At 30.4% G+C, this 21,415-nt stretch overlaps 1 protein-coding gene across 3 annotated transcripts in view; it reads right to left on the bottom strand.

Moving 5' to 3' along the window:
- The window catches only part of LOC130900878 (putative polypeptide N-acetylgalactosaminyltransferase 9), a 276,483-nt gene that overhangs the window by 107,080 nt on the left and 147,988 nt on the right, over positions 1 to 21,415 (bottom strand). Inside the window, exon 1 of one of the 3 annotated variants that reach the window (XM_057811800.1) lies at positions 8,089 to 8,495. The exons of the other annotated variants lie outside the window; for them this stretch is intronic. The gene's annotated coding sequence lies outside the window, so the exon portion shown is untranslated. Of the gene's footprint in view, positions 1 to 8,088; positions 8,496 to 21,415 lie in introns of those variants that run through there. 3 annotated transcript variants of the gene reach the window in all.

The following is a 21,415-nucleotide window of genomic DNA, read 5'->3' on the forward strand; positions in this document are numbered from 1 at the left end:
ATTTGTTCATTATCTCAGACCCTGAATTTAGATGCTTAGCTATTCAAAAACCAACCAAAAATGACAAATAACTAGGGTTCACACCAGCAATGAAAATTTAGTGGTCCAAAAGGACCACCTAAGTTATGATTTAGTAGTCCAAAAATATAATGTGGTAGACAAAAGTAAAAAAATTAACATATGCATGCTACACACACTTTTATACATATTTTTACGGCATATATAAATTCTTTTATGCAAAAACAGCACAGTAAATATAAAACATAGGTTTTTTTAAAAATATTTTGGGCGACAAATTTGTCGTCGATGTGTATGATTTTGGCGACATTTCTTGATGATTTGGCGACAATTGTCGCTATGTCGCCATGCTGGCGTGAACCCTACAAATAACATATTCAAGAAAACAAAAGACAGATACTACAACCAATTAAAAAAGTAAACAGAAACGAAACATCAAAACATATGTACATATGTACAAGGACTTTCCCAACAATTATCAAATTATTTCAATAAATATGATATTAGTATAAGTCATAAAAGACATAATACATTATCCAAATATTTAATTAAATCAAAATCTGAAACACCAAATACCAAAAGAAGTAATATCATATATCAAGTGCCTTGTACTAAGTGTGACGTTGTCTACATAGGGAAGACATCTCAGTATTTGGAAAATAGACCAAGAGGTCACTAATACGATAAAAAAATAGAATTGCATTAACTAACCATGAAATATCAAAAAACACAAATTTAATTATAAAGATTCAAAAATTCTTGAAACGGAATCTAATACACGAAAAAAAGAATTTTTAGAAATGGTTCACATTCATAAGAACGAAAATGCTATAAATGATGAAAAAGATCTAAATAATTTAAGTCAAATTTATAGCTCTATTTTGTAAATTGTAATAAAACTACAAATAATTTAACTGAATACTGCTCCATATTTGAGATGTAAGGACTAAGGAAAAGTTAATTTTTCTTATTAGAACAAAGTTCTATTTTGATTTTATTCTTATTTTAATATTCACGATGAAGGTGATCTATTGATCAATATAAATACGCAAATTGTCAGTGTCAATATCATATTTTAATAAAGACTTAAAATTAGTCAAAACTTTTTTTTATTTTCAAAATGATAAAAAAAACTAATTTTATAACAGAAGAGACCTAAAATCAAGAACACTTAGAAACATAAACATATGAAAAGGTCTAAGAAATAAGAAATTGAAGAAATTTACAATTATTAGGTATGAATTTGAAATGAGTTATTGTAATTCATATGGTTTTGTTATATATACTAATAACTGCTTGCAAGCAGTTGAATAATTATAATATAAGTTAATAAGATAAAATAAGTTTTGGGGTATTCGAGTTTCTATGTCACTAAGCATATTATAACAATAAAAATAAACATCGGAACCGTCGTCGGCAAGATAAATATATAAACATCATAAGAGAAGTGTCTAAAAAAGTTTAAAAGAGTTTAAAAAGATCTCTTTGATTGGTTGGAATCATATGTTTGACTAAATTCTAATGAAAACTATAAAATAGAAGAAATTTATTTTTTCTTAAATAGCCTAGTAATCTTTTCTAAAAATAATACTACAAGAACAATAGTGCATTATATTAATTTTGGAATCTAGAAGGGAATTTGCATTATTCTATATTAAATAATAATGACAATAAATATATTAATCAATATTAATTGAAGCACCCTATATATCATTAATATTACAAAAATGGTATTCTCAAAAATATATTTTATATCTTTGGATCTATTTTCTATTTATTTGAGTACTTTTTTAAATGTCTTCGGATAAGTACTTGAGTTTCTTTTCTTAAAAAAGTAACATAAATACTCAACGGTCGATTTAGTGATAGTATATACATTGTTGTCAAATCTTCGGTTTTTCTGTAACTATAACGAACTAACAAAAACTAGTAATTAATTTATTTTTAAATATTCTCTTTTGTTGAAGCATTAAGATTCCCGTTACTGCTAATGTTATCAAAAGTAACATTGGATCGTTCATCTGAGATTTCAATGATATTAGGAAACAGCAATATGCGTAAAGTCAATAAAAAACGTAAGGTGACATATAGAAATGAATTTTCTTACATATTCAATAACAATACAGTTGAATTAATTAAATTTAACACATAGTAAAATTAATCCTTATCATTGTAAAAGACTTAATATCAAATCTTTAGCAAGTATGTATTTGTGCAAATAATATTAATTTCACGTGAACATTATCATGATTATTGTTTGTGATTGAGTTTGTTTAATTAAAGATTCGAAACAAAAAATACATCCATTATAATTAAGTGATTTGAGTTTGAGAAGGATTTGATATGTTTTTGTATCACTAAATTCAAATCCAAGTTGTATTGCGACTCACAAACAAGAAAGCGTACGCGTGGATAATGATGCAACTACTGTATTTGGTAAGATGAAATATGTTTAGTTCAATGAAAAAATAGGAAGGTTTTAGTAAGAGTTGCATATAGAACATATTTATGCAAAACAGAATTCATCCATCCAAACCGAAATTTATTCACATCTCACAAGATTGTGGTTATGACACGAGGCTTGGCTTATGTGCAGCTATACGTAAAAAAACTTTTGAATCGACGGGTTTTTCACTACATAATTTTCTTTCTCATGGATAGAATTTTTTTATCATGTATTTTCACACTGAAAATCCTTATAACAGGATTCACAGTAATAAACCAAGGAGCATAACTAGAATACAACCCGAATCCTCCTAAAATCCTCATTTTTTTCGAGAATAATGCTCTATTTTTCAAGCTAATGAAAATAAAAACTGAATTGCACAACTATAGCACCGGCAATAGAAAATCTGCTCCGGTGCGAAACAAACAATGCCATTGTTGTCATTATTAATCATAATAACCTTATGACACATTAAAAATACGACATCGAAGTTGTCTTTTTGATAAAAAAAGGAAAATTGCAGTTTGTCAGGAAGAAGAGATAAGTCGACGAGGAATCAGGAAAAGTTTTGTTATTAATTATTGAAAAAGTTCCATTCAACATGAATCAAACAGGAAAAAAATTTCACCAAGAACTAAAAGAAGAATTTTTGTTGCAGAAAGCAATATCTTAGAAAGTTACATCTGCGGTATGTGGTGTAAATGTTTCGCGGAGTACGAATGAAATAATATTTAACAAAAATGAGTACATCGTGCGTCGAAAGTTGCCTCTTCCACGTCATAAAATAATCAGGTTCAAGTTTGCTCGCCAGAGAATGGACCACAAATGGACTTTTGTACGTTATTCTTCAAACATTTTAAGAACTTGTAGATAATGTTTTCTTATCAAAAGACCTTCAAATTATAGTGCTGATGGATTTATTTGTTACTGTTGCTTTTTAAATAAAGATCCCCATTATTTTAGGAACGCGGCACTTGTAATGTTTTGGACTGCCTTTACACAGTTGGAAGTTTTGTTATTAGCGTATGCGGCAACAAAAATAGTAGAGAATACCTCAATAACATCAAATTTCTTTTTTGATTAACAATGATTATTCCAACAAAGTACGTATTCATGTCAGTAGAGAATCATTAGCCCGGTTTTAAGAAAGAAATATCGAACTACTGGAGTGGCCCTTGTGCACATGAACCTGTTGAAAATCTATGTTAAATTATGGTTGGTCAGATTTACGCTGAAAATAAACAATATGCCAAAATAAATGAAATAAAAAATGCAATATAGAATTTAAGGACCAATTTAGAATCAGATTTATAAATTATGTCAGTTGTTGGTATAACTTCAAGAGTTTATGAGTTGATACAAAAAACAAAGGACCGGTTTTCAATATTAATTTTTATATTTAAACGGTTTTATGTATGTTATTTGTTATGTGTGGGGATAGACTTATGCGCTATAATCGTTTCTAAATCGTTTTATTTCTCTTTTTCATTTGTAATTCTATATACCTTAAATAATATAACATTATTATCAAAAAAAAATAGTCTATATACAGTTAAGTAAATTTTTAGCAGTTTGAATAATTTGATCGTAGTTTCTATAGGATAATTGAATAAAGGAATGTATGCACTTGTTGATTGATGGCTTGATGTATATTGAAGCGTATGGATTTAGTATTGTTCGTTTTGTTTTTGTATAAACATATAATGATAAATATATAATCTGCAAAGGCTACTGTACCAATTTAACAAAACAGCAAAAAAGTTCAATATGATAATATTAGCGGCAAAGACAAAATCAATGGTTACTTCCAAGACACCGATCAGATGTAAGCTTGTGGTGGATAACAAAATAATACACCAGGAAATGAAATTTAAATATCTGGGAATCGAAATATCTGGACACGGGGACGTGGAGACGGAAGTAAGAAACCAAGCTACAAGAGCCTCAAGAGCAGCAGCATACCTAAATGACACAATCTGGCGAAATAAATACATTCGAACTGAAGCAAAAGTCCGCATATACAAGACTATGCAGCAGAGACCCGACCTGAGACCTCTAAAACGAAACGTATATTGGAGACTACAGAAATGAAAATAGTTCGAAGAATAGCGGGAAGAACACTACTGGATAGAGAAAGGAGTGAAAACATAAGACGAACATGCGGGATAGATAACATCAATGACTGGGTACTGGATAGAAAGATAAAATGGAATGAGCACATTGACCGCATGACGGAAGAACGAATTGTGAAAATATCAAGGGACAAATCACCAGCAGGATAAAGAAGCCTTGGAAGACCTAGGAAAAGATGGAGTGACAACCTCCCAGGTGACTGAGCAGAGGCAATGATGTGAAAAAAAAACAGGCAATGATGCTCATACACAGCAGGAAGAAGAAGATATAATAAGGTAAAAGATATCCAGTCTTTAATTGGGCACCCCACAAGGAAGTATATACAGTGTAACTTTTAAACTTGTTTGATCTATAGCCTCTTTCAATATTGATGTATATGAGTATTTCTGTTTCTAACTTTTTCGAAAAATATAAAAAAGGAAATACAAAAGCAATTGAAGTAATCAAAATAATTTCCTTGAGAGGGATATTTTCGAAACGCCCCCCAAATACACTAGTGTCCATTAGCGACCCCTCAGTCGTTTCGTTACTAGATGACATTTATTCACAAATATTGAAAATATTGAATGAAATCATTAAGTAATTATTACTGTTAATAAGGATTGAAATTTAATTATGTAGAAAACTATTTTGGTAGACAATCATAGGATATTCAAACCTCGTATTACCGCGAAACCAGTGTTAGTATTTATAAGAAGTATATTTAATTGATTCCGATCATTCTTTTACCAATATGTTCATTATAACTGTGAAGTGTTAGTAATTATGCAATAGGTAGTTACACTTTTTGTATATGTGTTTATATATATTTCGAAATTGTTCGAAACAATATAAAAGTATAAATCAATAATATAAAATGGTATTGCAGGATTTCGAAATCGTGAGAACAAATTAAAAAAGAATTATAGGTGTAACATAAGCAAATTCTCATTTAGCATCTAATGTCAATGTGAAGACGTAAGAAAGCAGAGTTGCCAGTTATGTTTTATGGTAATGTTAAAGTCATTCCAATATCAATTGCAGATTAAAAAAACCCTTGCCGACAATTTTGTTTGATTTACCATCAAGAATCGAAAATTCCACTTTAAAATTAGCTTTTTATCAAAAATTATAGATCAAACTTCGGATTTTTTAGCGACATAATAATCAAATTAAGTGATAGTGGTCTTTTAAAACGTTATTCTGTTCATGACAGATCAGGGTAATAAAGATAGAAACTTCAATGATTTGTTTAATGAAATTAAAGCGTTACAGTTGTTTTCAATAACTGATGATACCAACCCCTTAAGTATTTTAAAATATATATTTGAAAACAATTTAATCTTCACCCTTCCAAACGTAAGCATGTCACTAAGAATTCTTCTGATATTGCCTATATCTGTAGCTGCTGGTTAGCGATCTTTTTCAAACTTAAAAATCATTGAAAACCATTTAAGATCCACAATGCTTCAAGAAAGGTTGTCTTGGCTAGCAATATTAGCAATTGAACATGAAAATTTTTATGGTATATTTGTTAACTATGTAATTAATGAATTTGCAACAGTACTCTCAGAAAATATCGCTACTGCAGTAGCTATTTTCCAGTTTTTTTACTATATCTAGCTTTTGATTTTTAATCTTCTTTATCTCAACGTTTTAAAAACGTTGCAGCCTTTTTTATTAAATAACCCCACCATTGACGTCATTAAATCTATAAAATTCTTAGGTTATGGACAATTCCTTGAAATGGGAGTTACATATTGCCGCCTATTTAAAAATTAAGTTCCTCCTGTTTTGCGCTGAGATCAGTTTCCAAAGAATTGAACTTATCCACCTCCTTAACAGTCTATTATGCCCTTATTGAGTTGCAACTCCGATTTGCCCTTACCTTCTAGGGTACGTGTGGTTCGAGCGAATCTTCAAACTACGAAACAGAGTTGTTAAATATTTACTCGGACTAAACAGAGGGCTCGCTGCAAGGACTTCTTTAAAAGATTAAAAATTCTGACTCTTCCTTCCTTATTCATGTTCGAATCTGTTTGCCTAAATCGTAAGCAGGCTTCTAACCACTTAGGAACGGAACCTTTACCTACTTTCAGAATTAGTTGAGGGCTCAATATTTTACAATGCAAAAAAATGCACAGTCACTTGTCAATTGAAATCAAATAGATGTTTTTTCCCGCCTTCCGCAAAAATTTGTGGGCATATTAATTATTACCTATTACTATTACCTTTAATTTTGTTACTCATTGTGGTTTTATTCTGTATACTGAAATTTTATTTTTGTATCTTTATTTAGTTATTTTTGTTTTTTTTTAGTTTTCACATGCTTTAGTCTGCAAATTGTAACAATTCTTTGTTAATAAAGCATTTCTCTCTATCTCTATCAGAAAAATCTGTATATTTTTTAAAATATTTAAATATAAGTAGAAAGTAGACGTCAGGCAATATTTCTATTATTTCTTTCCAAAAAAATGTGATTTCCAGTTTTGTTTTTTTTTAGTATTTATGAACAGCGTGTGTGTACCCCATTAGTTAAGTAAATGCTTTAATATGGTTCTTAACAAGAATTTATTTTGTTACGATTTCTTTCTCTTTGTTTCATTTTGATATTTTAGTTTACAAATAAATATGACTTTTAAAGTTTAGTTTTTTGTTTTAATTCAAGCACTTACCTACCTACTTACCTTCAAAGAAAATGCCAAAAACATTTTTAGTACATATATTCCTTACGGGGGCTCTGACTATACATCTATTGTCTTTTACCCTTGTTATAACAAATCTAATTGGTAAATATTGAAAAAATACATATTAATACTTATACTTTGTGTACATCACTATACGATCATTTTACAAAATCAACTAAAAAGTTGGATATTGATAAAGAACAAGAATTAAAGTGGTAAATCGGTTGTATATCATTATAATCAAGCGCAGAAATCTTTTAATTTGACTTTTCATTTAAATGACAGGTTAAATACAAAAATTGTACCTATTTAGTGTCAGCATGTCCATAAAATAATTTTGAAATGTCTATTTATACGTTAAGCTATGAAGAATTAAATAAAGGCACTGTGACGGATTATTAATAGCTGAAGCAAAAATAACCAAAGAAAAACTATGTAGGGTTGTTAATGCTACCCAAAAATGTTTCAGAAGCACGATATTTTACCAACTCAAGAATTTATTTTTTGTTTATTTCTATTTTGAAAAGCCTATAACCAAGGGGAACATGAAAAGCGATAAATAACAAAAATGTGCATAAAAATAAATTAAAAAAATAAAACTCATACCCCTCTGTGGTTCTAGTTATTATTATATTACAAATATCGCAATTTTTTAAGGTAATATTGATTTTAATATTAATTTTATTGTAAAAATTATTTCATAATTTATAGTAGATAAGTTCACAACATTGGGCGGAATATACCAACAATGAAATTAAAAATAGATCTTTTTACATTGACATTAAATATACATATACTACACCTATTAAACTGAAAAAAACATACCTTGATATGAAATCTATATTCCTAGAATATCCACTTGGAAAAGAAGCTCAACTATTTTTTATTGAAAATATCAAAACAGGTTAATCCGAAAAATGTTATGAACAACGGCGGTTACTTAGTATACACATTACGACACAATAAATCAAATTTGGAGTCATACTAAGGTTATAACCGTGTTAAGTTGAATAGTTTATCGCGTGCAGCGTGTGTTTATTAGAAAATGCTCGCGCACTGATGCTTCCTGCGACAATATCACCAAATAACTGTACACCAACACTGCTATACCAATACTAGTGAACTAAACCATCAAAGAGCAAAAGACGACCCGGACTCACTCGACTCATATCAGTTTTATGTTAATGTGCACATTTAGACCGTAAGTATGGATTGAAAACCTGCGGTCGAATGTATTCGATAAGTTAGTACAGGGGGAATGGAAATCGAAGCGCTAAGCCGGTTAAAGAAAAAAACACGAAAATATGTTCGATTAGGAGTATAAGAAATAATTGACAAAAATAATTGACAATTAAAAGTTTTTTTCGATTGAAAATAGACCATGAAATATCAAAAAAATTTACATTAAAATTTAAAAATTCTAAAATTTTTAAAACGGAATCAAATACCAAAAAAGAGAATTTTTAGAAATGACTTACATACATAAGAACGAGAAAGCTATCAATAATAGCAAAAATCTAAACAATTTGACTAAAATTTATAATCCTCTATTATAAATATTTTTAAGATATGGTACAAACAAGGAACAATTATTTATTGTGGTTAAAACAGATTTTTATTTGCATTGTAGGTGATCTATTGAATAATATGATTATGCAAAGTCAAGTATATATAATTTTCCATTAAATTGTAATCAGTTGCTGATTGTGTATAGGTATACGAGTACAACGGTTTTGCTCGGGTCTGTATAATCCTCAGCGTTTTATTTACCCATATAGGATTTTACGATGGGCCCAGTATAAACCCAGACTTTGGCCAAGTATGTACAGCTTTGGCCCTAGCATGGAAGCCATTATTGGCTCAGACTTGGTGGGACTCTGGGACGATAACAATGTCCCTCGCTTGGTTTGCATGCCTGGACCAGACCTGGTTGCTTAAATAAACCCAAGAATGGTCTACAACACTGCTATTTGCTTGTAAAAATAGATTATTAATATATTGTCAATAAAATTATAGTTATATGACAAATTTATTATTATAGTTTTTTAGAATGAGTTGCTGTAAAATCATTTTTATAACACGCTTTTTCTAATTTCACCTGTATGTTTGTAAGTGACTTTTCAATATTTTTAAGATTTATTTTTTTATTCCACATACTTCGTGAACATTTAAATAAAGTGTTGAAAATAATAGTTTCAGTATGTTAGCGTATATTCAATTTTCAATTGTCTAGCTGTTGATCTGTATATAATATAGTGTTCCAAACGAATGGAAAAAACTTTCATAGATTGGCCATTTTTAGAAGTATAGCTTAGAGTTTAGAGTTTTCAGTAGAAAATATAGTTTAAAAAAACTCTATCATTGATAATCAAACTGGAAGGTTAAAAATAATTTTTGGCATGAAATGTAATTACTGATGAGAAAATTATGCCACTATTAAAAAAGCGAAGGGTTGCTTTGTCTGGCATTTTTAAACTAATCGGAATCACCATTTTGATTGAGTTAGATGAACGGGGAAATGGAGAATAAAGGAAAGGGAAAACCTACTACGAGTAATTGTCACTAACAGGAAAATAATTCGACCGAGAATAGAACCCAGATCTATTGGTTATGCGTTAGAAGATAACCAGTAAAGCTATCCTAGAAACATGTTCGGTAATGGGTAATGTTGAAAATAAGTAGTCCTTGATCCTAAAAATTAGATTTTATTGGCTCACGAAGATTTTTCATACTTCAGATTGATAGACATATAATTAATTATGTTCGTTCTTATAATTTGAAGACAATTTATTGCAAATTTAAATACATAAATTTCACAATTACTATAAAATGAGGTGCTACTACTTAATTGTGAATAAAATCAGAATTTATTATTAGATTTTAATGGAACAACGCTCATTTATTTGTTTCTTATGCTCATAATAAAATGATGATTTTTTTAATTTTGGATAATCTATAATGGATGCTTTGACAAATTTTTTTAAATAAAATGTGTTCGTCTCAAAAATTTACTGAATATTCCTCAAACTACGAGAATAGCGAAAATTGTTAACAACATAATTCAAAGATTATATATTATTCCTGATCCTTGCGTGTTTTTGTGAATTCAATCGAGAACTGGTTCTCGAGTTATTGCAGCTCTTCTTTTTTCTATAATTATAACGGTGAATTTCGAGCATCAGTCAGTTATGGAAGATAACAATTTATAGGCATTGAAAATTTTACCTTATTTATACAATACACATTTTTTTCAAATTTTAGTGGCTTGTATTGATGCATTTATATCATAAAACAGAAAAATAAATTAAATTCATCTGTAAGTAAAATAAAACGACTTAATATCGAGCCTAAAAGTAGGGAAGACCGAGGTGGAGTAGGGTCCCTAACTTTAATATTTATTTATGTAATATAAAGGAATGACACAAAATTAGAAAAATGCATAAAAATAAAAAACAAACTATTCCAGCCAAAATACAGGAAAAATGTCCCCACCAACGAGCTTACGTTTACGCTTACCATGCTGACAGAATTCACAGACTCGTAGTTGTTACTGTTTACCCTCGCACCAGAGATGTGATCATACTTTTTGCTATGAAAGATGAAGTTAAATATTAGTCATTGCAGTTTAAACATCATACTTCTTTGCATTGCTTGGCCTAAACATCTCCTCTATTCTTTTTTTCTCGTTTATAACGAGATAGATTCTCTTTAACTTTGTTATTATGTTTTTTCAACATGATTCATTTCGTTTATGCTTCACTCAGCTTTTATTTTATACATTAATAAGTGTCAAATGTAAAAGGCTAAATCCGAAGCATAAAAAGTATGTATTTGTGCAATTTTAATTAATTATTTTACTTATTTTAATTTATTATTTTGGCTGAAGTGAGCTTTATTCAATCAAAACAGAATGCTATGAACAAAAAATACATCGATTTTAGGAAAGTGTTATAAGTTGCAAAATTATTTGATTTTAATTCAAATCAAAATTGTATCACTCCCAAACTAAAAACGAAGGAAAGTGAATAAAATAATATTTTAAATCAATGTGTATATTCATCAAGTGATTTCTCTGCCATGTACTTCAACTGATACTGAACATAGTTAAGGTACTTGATCTAATATAATCCTATAAATTATATTACCCTTCAACAGGTTTTAAAGACTTGATGATAAACGATTCAAGAATCTCTCGATTTCTATGTACTTCTTTCAACAATAATTTTCTTGAAATATATGAGTGATAGAACAATTTTATGTTTATTTCCTCCATCATAAGCCATATTTACAATTCAAACATATTTGTATCAAAGGTAGCAAATGGTTTTACAAAAATATATCGGTGGTTGATAAATATTACAGATAAGCACTATTAGCCAAGATCTCAAGTACATCAGTGTTGCCACAATTTAAAAGCTGAATGTAAAAATTGAACTAGAAAATGTACTAGATTGTAACAACTTCAAACAAATTTAATAAAATTATAGGAAGATGTATAAACGTAAGTTTGAATTAAATTTTTTTTCCAAAAATGCTATAGACTGTGTCAATTATTATTTTAAGGATGAAAAATTTATATAAAGTTTACCGATACAATTAGCAATGCAGTACAAAAATCTCACGATCTAAATATAAATCAACTTGGTTCTGTTTTCTAATTATTGTTACAATCTAGTACAATTTCTAGTTTATTTTATTAAACGAAAATATAAAATAACTTTATATTTGCGAACGCAGGGAAAATGTATTAGAAAAAAGGAAAAATGTACTATCGTATAAAATACACTAAATTGTACTAAAATTGTACAATTGTACTAGCTCTGGTAACACTGGTCTCGACACAGATTTTTACAAAAGAAATAAACTTTTCAATGAGAATTTTAAAGCTGACAAAAACAGGTTCCATTGTTCGACCTATGGTATTTTTATTATTAGTAATCATGTTACAATATTATAAATAGGTAGACAGACACCTACGCGTTTATTTACCACTTTTACATAACTTCATAATATGCGTCAAATCACATAACCCATGATAAAGCAGGTAACATAAAATTGATATGTTATAGACGATATCAAATGTAATGATAAGCTTTTTTTATTTTTTGCTGTTAGTAGCATATACACAAAATGAATTGAGGGCTACTGCTACGTGCATTACTGCTTTTTGACTTATTAATAGTATCAGCGTTTTCCGTGCAAAGAACGTTATTTAGTGATTTTATAGTTGAGAAAGGGTTTTGCCATAGAGAAAAAAAATGTTTGTTATTGAGAATTATTTTCTTTCGAATGGGAATAGTAAACAAGGGCTACTAAATTTGGAGTTAGTGACGGAAAAATATCGCGAGCAGTAGTCAACGTATTTATGTTTAGAAATTACGTCTTTCTAGTAGACTGTTATGGAAACGAAAGGGAAAGTCTTTAAGGCCAGTAAATATGAGAACGAATAATAACCATGGACATGTCTTCAATCAGGTTATATCATCATCCAGCTTAGTTTTCGGCGAACTTCAGTGAGGTTAATTATCAGTGATACGTTGATTCGGCTTTTGTTCAGAAACGTGCCGTTCCAATCGGCAAACCAAGATATGAATGCCAGGGTTGTGTATTGAGGACAATTTTTTGTTACGATGTATGGGAATCAACATTTATTAGATGAGATGTGTTTATCAACCAAAATTTCATTCATTTGGATGTTCACATTAATAAGAAAACAACTTTTCATTCGAGGTCTGGTAATCAATTAATAAAACTGATGCTGTAAGTAAAAGTTATTTATTAGAAAACAAAATTTCCTCCGAAGTAATTTTTTTTCGCATTATTATACCGACTCCAGCAATGTTTTTCAAAAAGATTCCCTGTCTGGATCCTCCGAAAGTACCCTCATTATATTTGTGTGGATAACCTCAATCAAGTCAAATAGCGTCTCCGCCCTGAAGCCGGTCCTGTCTAGATTATTGTGGAATTCTAAAATTCGGCGAACGCAAGGCGCCTTTGATGTATATATTAATGCTTCTAAATGTTCTTGATTTTAGTTGTTTTATAATTAGTTTTTTTTGATAATTTAAAAAAAAAAAAAAATAAATTTTGTGTTTGATAAAGACTTAAAGGAAAAGTCGAAACGTCAAAATTTATCTTTCTTTTCAAAAAAACTAATTTTAAAACAGAAGAACATTTAGAAGTATTTATATATTTTTTAGATTATAATAAATAGACGTAGTGAACATTTCGGAATAGGAGCTAATCGAAGAGTTTGAAGTTAGTTGAGTGTTAGTGATAAGTGATTTATTATAGGTTAGTGTAGTGTATTGTGCTTAGATAAATTAAGAACGTAAGAGACGTTTATTAATTCACCCCACTGATGGAAATCGTATAAATTACGCTTTCGATTTTGGAGAAGCGGTGACAGGCAATAGATTTGGAGAATACGGTACCTCATGTACGGTCTCACTGTATGTTTGTTCGGCTTGAATCTTGTGTTAAAATCTGTGTGAGGCTCTCGCAGTCAATATTTATTTCGTCTGTTAAGCACTTTTACCACTTTACCGTGAATTTCAGTCGTCGAATCGCCCAATTTCGAAGAAAATGTGATCGCGACGCGTTGCTTGAGATTTCGCTTCTCCATTTTTGTGACAAGCACCACTAACCCTTATGTATAAAACACATAGCTGGGGAAGAGCCAATGAACCAAGATTATTATGAGCCCATAGCGCAATGGTGCATATTTAACATTTATTCTATAGAAATAATGGAAACAATAATATATAAGTAAATAGTAATATATTCCATTATTTATCAGTATACATTAGTCAGTACTGTATTATACAAATATAATTTTCATTCTAGAAGGACGCGGTTGTTCTATCGATCGATATTTTTTTAGCTATTAGCTTCCTGACCAATTCTATTTGGTTAGTGATTGTGAAATGTAAATTTAATATTGAAAATGTCAAATATTATTAAAATATTTGTAATTAGTAATCACTGAATAGAAACTTGATTACGTATGTAAATATTTTAACAAGAACATCACCAATCTTACTCAAGCATTTTAATGATTCTTGTGGCATTTACCTTAGTGTAAAAAATGAAAATTTCATTACGTAAGAGATTTGAAAAAGATATTTTTTAGAATCAAGATTTTTAATAAAGGGTCGTTTTCATATTCAATAAATAAAATAAGAATCAATATTGATCTTAATATAGGAGAAAGCAATAACAAGAAAAAAATCTAACGCGCTTACATTCCAAATGATTCTAACAAACTTATGGATCTACTAGATACCTTCAGAACAATTAATATTTTTTCATAGCAGACTATCCATACATAATCGGCATTATCAGTTATACCAATGTAAATATATAAGGGAAGAATATTCCACCTATATAGCCACAATATTGACTTCCACGAATGAATGATTTATTTTTATATGTAACGTGTTTTTTATAAAAAATATTTTCGACGTTTCCACGTAACTTCAGTCTTCACTAAAATAAACTAGAGTGCATAGAAATTAGCCTGCTGTTGATTTTTGCTTTAACTATAATTTTTTTTTAATTATTCATCAGATCGAAAAAAGACCATTTAATATGCTTTAATGTGAGTATAAATTTATAAGTCTTATCGTTTATATACGTAGCAACCAGTATACAAATGAAACATGTTCAAGTGATGATTGTAACGAAAATAACAAATTATTCAAATATTAAAATTATTGCGTTTGTAACAGAAATTTGCATATTATTCGTTTTTTATAATTTCAATGGTGTTGGAGGCGACTTGGACTGCTCGTAATGACCGCTTTATTGTATCAACAGCGTTATGAACGAAGAGTTTTAACGACTGATATACGATAGATATATCAAGAAGATTTTAGCAATTCCTATGGTACCCTACGTCGACTGCATTGGAGACGAATTTGTATGACTACACCGCCAGTATCGAGCAGGATTACACTGCAGAAGTCGGTTTTAGGGACATAGAGTGGCTAGCATACTGTCTTGACCAAAATCTAATAGAACATTTATGGGATGAGCTAAAAAGACAAAAATCGAATTAGACTTTATACCTTAAACTCGATCCCAGAGCTTATTGTTGCAGTATAAGAAGAGTAGCTTAATATCTTAGAAGAAGCAATAGCTAACTCTATTAGATCTATGCCCAATCGTATGAGAGATGTTATTAGGGTAAGAAGAGGTCATACCCATTATTAATTGTTAAGTTTTAAATTGTCAATAACCCTGTTTATGTTGATAGTAAAAAAAGCTTAATTTGCTTCATTATGTTAAACATAGGAAGTTGAAATAAGTTTTCATAAATTTATACTCACTTTAGATCATATTAAATTATCTATCAAACAGCATATTTTTATTGATCTGATGAATAATTTAAAATTTAAATATATAGTTGAAATCAAAAGTTTACAGTGAGCCGATTTTTTTTCAACGCAAGTATATTTTTTGTAACTAATGGATCGAATAAATGCTAGAGCTAAACCTTTTACTCCGCCTCTCATTTATATACAATGAAAAATTATCAAAGAGATCAATTATAATACCAAACTTTATAAAACTTACTTTGTTCGTATGTATGTTTGTTTCTTTGTCTGCTTCGATAATATACGATTCAATAAAAAAATTGAATTGAATTGAATTGAACGATTGAATATTCTATTTTGCATTTTGATATTATATAATATAATTTACAATTCAATTAACTTGATTTTACGAAGATTTTTTGTTAAATGAATCATTTAAATCAGTTTTGTTCTGGAACACGGTTTGCAACTGTTGTACGAGGTCTGGCTATTAAATAACGAGATGCGCCTAGAGGATGCCCTAAACGGCTAGGGTGCAAGAGGCCTATGGGGACAATTCTCTATATCGTATGCGTGTTTTTGAGTGGTTTAAGCGCTTTAGTGAGCGCCGAGAGAGGGTCAGACTGTCAACCAGACTTACTATTTGTCAGTTTTGGCAATACTGCGAGAACGAATTCGGAAAAAACAGCCTGATTTTGCACCAGGACAACGCACCTGCCCATAATGCGCTATCTGTGAAGCAGTATTTGGCCAGTAAGTGCACTCCAGTGCTTAAACGCACGCCGTACTCACCAGATCTGGCACCGTTCGACTTTTTTTACTTCCGAAGATAAAATCTGTTTTGAAAGGGACCCGATTTGAGTCGATGGAATCGGTAAAGCAAAAAACGGCAGAGCTCCTAAAAGCACTCATCGAAGAAGACTTCCAGCAATGCTTCGATCAATGGAAAAACGTATGGAAAGGTGTGTGGCGAGGGGAGGGGAGTATATTGAAGGGGAGCATTCGAATGTAGGATAATTTTTATAATAAAACCAGTCTCGTAATTTCACAGCCAGACCTCGTATATCGAATATAATTAAGGAAATGGATAAAAAATATTTCCTCTAAAGCTATTTTCAGTCTTAAAAACTGAAAAGGGTAAAATGAAAAATATTATTATAAAAGACCACTCTAAAAATATTTTAATAAAGGCCGTAGTCGGTGGAAATGACAATTTTTACCTGTTATTTTATTAAAAGAGTCCTAAGATCAAAACGATTCGTCACAAAAAACGTTCAAGGAGTAAAAAGTAAAGAAACATATTTTAATGTTATAATAGCTGTGAGTATTATTTATTAGACAGTTATATTACTTAATATAATTAGTAAGTTTTACGTAATAAGTAACAACTCATTTGTTAGTCAAATGTTCGTAGTCAAGGGTCTCACCTTGTCTCACACTGGTGAAATATCAACCCGGTGGTTGAATATTCACTACATTCCAGCTGTACGCAATATTCGCTTTAGTCAATCTCCACGACACCTAGTAGGATATTGTATGATTCGCAACATACAGTGAATCAGAAAAAATAACAGCTGACTTTTTTCGGAAATAACATGCGGTGAGTGAAACATAACATAATTTTCTAAATATGATATATTGTAGATAGAGCTGACTAATCTGGTGGTTAATGAACATTAAGGTTGAGGTTAAACAAATCAACAAAAGAAATTCTATTTAAAGCAACGTAAACATGTTGAATATTTTAACCACAAATCAATCAATAATTATGACTCAGATAACGAAAACAGGCAATTTACAGTGGGAAGTGAGTAAAGTGATAAAATCAAATAGTGCGTATTTAAGACATTTTTATTTATATAGAAAATTGAAAATTAGCAATATCACCAGAATAGAGTTCAAAAACTAATTGGTGAAGGTCATCATGTTTGGAAATTCTTTTGCTCGTATTTGTGGTGCTCGAAACCACGTGTGTGTATTCCACATTTGTTATCAGGTGTCAAAAAAATTCTTGTGGCGATCAGTACCTTGGAATGAGTTGTAAATACAGCTGTGGCGCATCCAAAACCGTCACCAGTGAGTCAACGATTTAAGTGTATGAGTCAGAAATAAAAGGCAAATCAGAAGTTTCGGTGTAAAGAAAGTCCAACTTCCAACTGAAGTTTTTCATTATTAAAGCATTGATAAATGACATTGTTTGCTGCGATAATCGGTTATGTAGCAACACAACTTTTTGACAACATACACCACTTTAATTTATCGTAGTACATTTGTTTGGTAGAAATTAGTGACTTTTGATTTGTTCTCAAGATCTACCCAATAAATCTATCTTACTAAACATGCTTTGACGCTAACATACAAGAAAATTGTAATTTGTAACTTTGATAATTTAATTTTCTCTTGAAACCCCTGGTAACGAGTTATAATTAATTTTTGCAACTAAATCTGCTCCAATAGAAAATAATTCTAAACCAGACAATCGATACTGCTTCATATTTTTGTTTTTTTTTAACTCATGAGGTCTCTTTACCAGGCCAAGAGTCCACTTCGCTCTCGTTTAGTTAAGCTGCTGATAGAATTCGCCGATAAATAAAGAGAAAGTATTTGGAATCATAGAAGATGGAATAGATAGATAATACATTCTGAATCCTCAATGATTTTGTTTGTACCGAAATCTAGAGTAAAACACATGATCACAGGTTTTAATCGCTCAAAACCGGTTGAGGTCTAAAAGTATGTTTTAAAAACAAACGAATTGACAGCCCACTATTTTGACAAAACAATTTTATAATTGCGTTAAAAAATGACACGTTACGGCACTTTTTCTAACGCAAAAGAGTGAAAAAATGAACCGCTACGGTACTTATTGACCAAGTTGGAAATAACATTCTTTATGAATGCAAATGAATGAAAAAAAAAAACGTGAATACGTCGTTTATCCAACAAACTGTTACACTTTTATTTTTTGATATTCGTTCAAGAAAATCCGTTTTGTGTCTAATTAAAAGGAGTGTAGTATTATTATTAGTGATGGAGAGTAATAGTGAAGAAAGTTTAAACTGCACACTAGAAGATGTTGTTGAATTGGCGACTGCAGCGACTATGAATCTTCTCCCTGAGAAATCCAGGGAACGGGAATATAATTCTTTTATTGAGTTGCGTACTAAAAAAGGCATAAACAGCTTCACAGAAAGAGTGTTACTAGCTTACTCTGAAACTAAATCCAAAATGTGAAAGTCTTCAACACTTTGGTCGACTTATTCAAAACTGAAAGGCACCCTAATAGTAAAATAACGACGAAGACATCAGTGAATACTCGAAACTCATTGCATATTTGAAAAATAAGTCAGTTGGCTATAGACCCAAAAAATGTAAAACAGCAAAAATTTTTAATGTAAGCTCAGATATGATTTGTAACATCTTTCAGGTTGCTTTAATATTCGGAATTGCAGATGAAGTGTAACGATATTAATAATACCGGAAATGTTTTAGTTATCACAGTAATTAATACAAAATTTCAATGTTGCTTTACTGTTTTTGGTGAAATATCTGACAATAGATTAAACTTGGTAAACATTTATTAAAAATATAAAATCCAACGACACACAAATGTCAAAACAGATCATTTCTTTTTGCAGTATAGAAATGGAAAATGCAAAACCCAAGATGTAAATACCAATACCTTTTCAAAAATTCCCTCGCTTATCGTAACATATTTGAATTTACCTAATTCAAAAAATTAAACTGGGCATACATCTCGACGCTCTTCGGCTGTGGTGATATAATTCAACTAAAGAAATGGTGGGTGGAAATCCAACATAGTTGCGGACGGTTACGTAGACGACTCAATAAAAAACAAAATGGATTCCGCAGTGAAAATTTTAACGGGAACAACTAGTTCGACTTCAAGCAGCATTGTAAATGCTCAGGATCCTGTCAACAATCCAATAAGTACTAGTACAATTATAGACGAAGTTTTTTTTTCTCTGAACTCGTTAAATGTTGCCAATTCAAATACCAATAGTAATGTAACTTCTTCTTCACTCAAATTAATAATGCTCACAGTTGTACTTTTAATATTATTATTAGAAAATAAAAACTGATAAAAGTATTGTCAAACCGTCCTACACGTGAAAAAAAGTAGTACTTTACTAACTTGTTGCATAAATAACTATTTCTGACTGCGATAAATCAATGGCATGTAGAAGATCTTGAAGGCGACAAACATTGTAGATAAAATTGTTCACATTGATATTGATTTTCAAATTAAAACTTCGTTTTCCGATGATGTTTATTCTTGGTTGTGATAAGTGGAATTGTTGCATTTAGAATGAGGACAATCCACAAGTTTTTGACGAAACACCTTTACATCCGCAGAAAATTATAGTTTGGTACGCGCAGTCATTTGTCTATATGTCATTATAAATGATATAGAGATATGATTAGTATTTTTTCCAGACCTAAATCAGCTGGCAATAATTTCACGTATTTTTCTTATTAATTGGTCATTAAGGTAGTGTGATTATGTAAATACACTTGTTTGATTTAAACTCATGTAATTGTAATACAACACGTAGGTATCAAAGGTATCTGATTCAGTTATATGACTTTACAATGTTTTTACTACATGCTATGTTCATTCACTAAAATATTTGATAATATATTCAATTCAACTTTTAACTAACGTTTACTCTATATTTATATTCAGAGATAAATATCAGAAGATAAACTTTATGAGTGGGTGACCACCGATAAACAAAATCTATTTGTCTTTTCTCATTATTTCATAATTATAAAAATTACAATTAATCAACGTAGCAATGGAACTCAATATAACATACTTACTTTTCTTTTTTAAAAGTAGTAATAGTTTTGAATATTAAAATTTTGAAAAACATAACGTGCAAAGAATTGCAGCTGATGTTTTTTGATTTTATTGTAAATTAATATTACGTTTAAATTCCATGCAAAAGAAATCAAACAGGCTACGTAGTAACTCCACACTAGCTGGATTAAACATAAACAGCAAAAAAATAGTTCTTCTTCTTCATCGTTCTTTAGGACTTAGTCCTGTGTTTGCATCAATGGTTCGCTAGCTGCAGATGGCATGATAAAGACCAGCTTTCATACTATCTTGTAGGTGGTCGTCCTGGTGGTCGGATTGTATTCGGTTTTTCTTACTTTGCAATCTTTGCCAACCTGTCATCTAATATTCTGTCCACGTGGTCCCTCCATTCCCTTCGCCAATTTCTCGACCACCTCACTACATCCTGGATGTCCTATATCTCCCTTATTTCATTATTTCTTTTGTGGTCAAATAATGTGTGTCCTGCTATTGAACTCAATAGTTCTTAAAAGCCACATTACATCTCTCAGGTACCCTGATATTAATGACGCCTTTGTTGTCAATGCTTTCGCTATTTGTTCACACCTATACAGTAGCATTTGTAAGTTATCTTCGACTTTTGAAATAATCGCCTTGTTACCAGCATAACATACTATTTTTATTTCTTCATTTCCCATCCGGAATCCTCTTCCAGCTTGCTTTACCTCGTTTATAATCTCATCCACTATGTTGCTGAACAAGATCAGGCTGTGGCTGTCTCCTTGTTTGATACAGGCCCCAGGATTCTACTGCTCAATTTATTTTTCATTCTGATATATTTGTATTGATCGGTGCTCAGGTCTTCGACTACTTTCATTGGGGTGAATCTCCTTCTCTTCAATAGAGTTCCCTATCAAATGCTTGGGTGAGATCGATGAAGTACATTGAACTCTATAGCCTTTTCCGTAAATTGATCACAAAAATAGCATTTATAATAGACCTGTTCTTT

This window comes from Diorhabda carinulata, chromosome X, assembly GCF_026250575.1.
Source record: "Diorhabda carinulata isolate Delta chromosome X, icDioCari1.1, whole genome shotgun sequence".
Classification (NCBI taxonomy): domain Eukaryota; kingdom Metazoa; phylum Arthropoda; class Insecta; order Coleoptera; family Chrysomelidae; genus Diorhabda; species Diorhabda carinulata.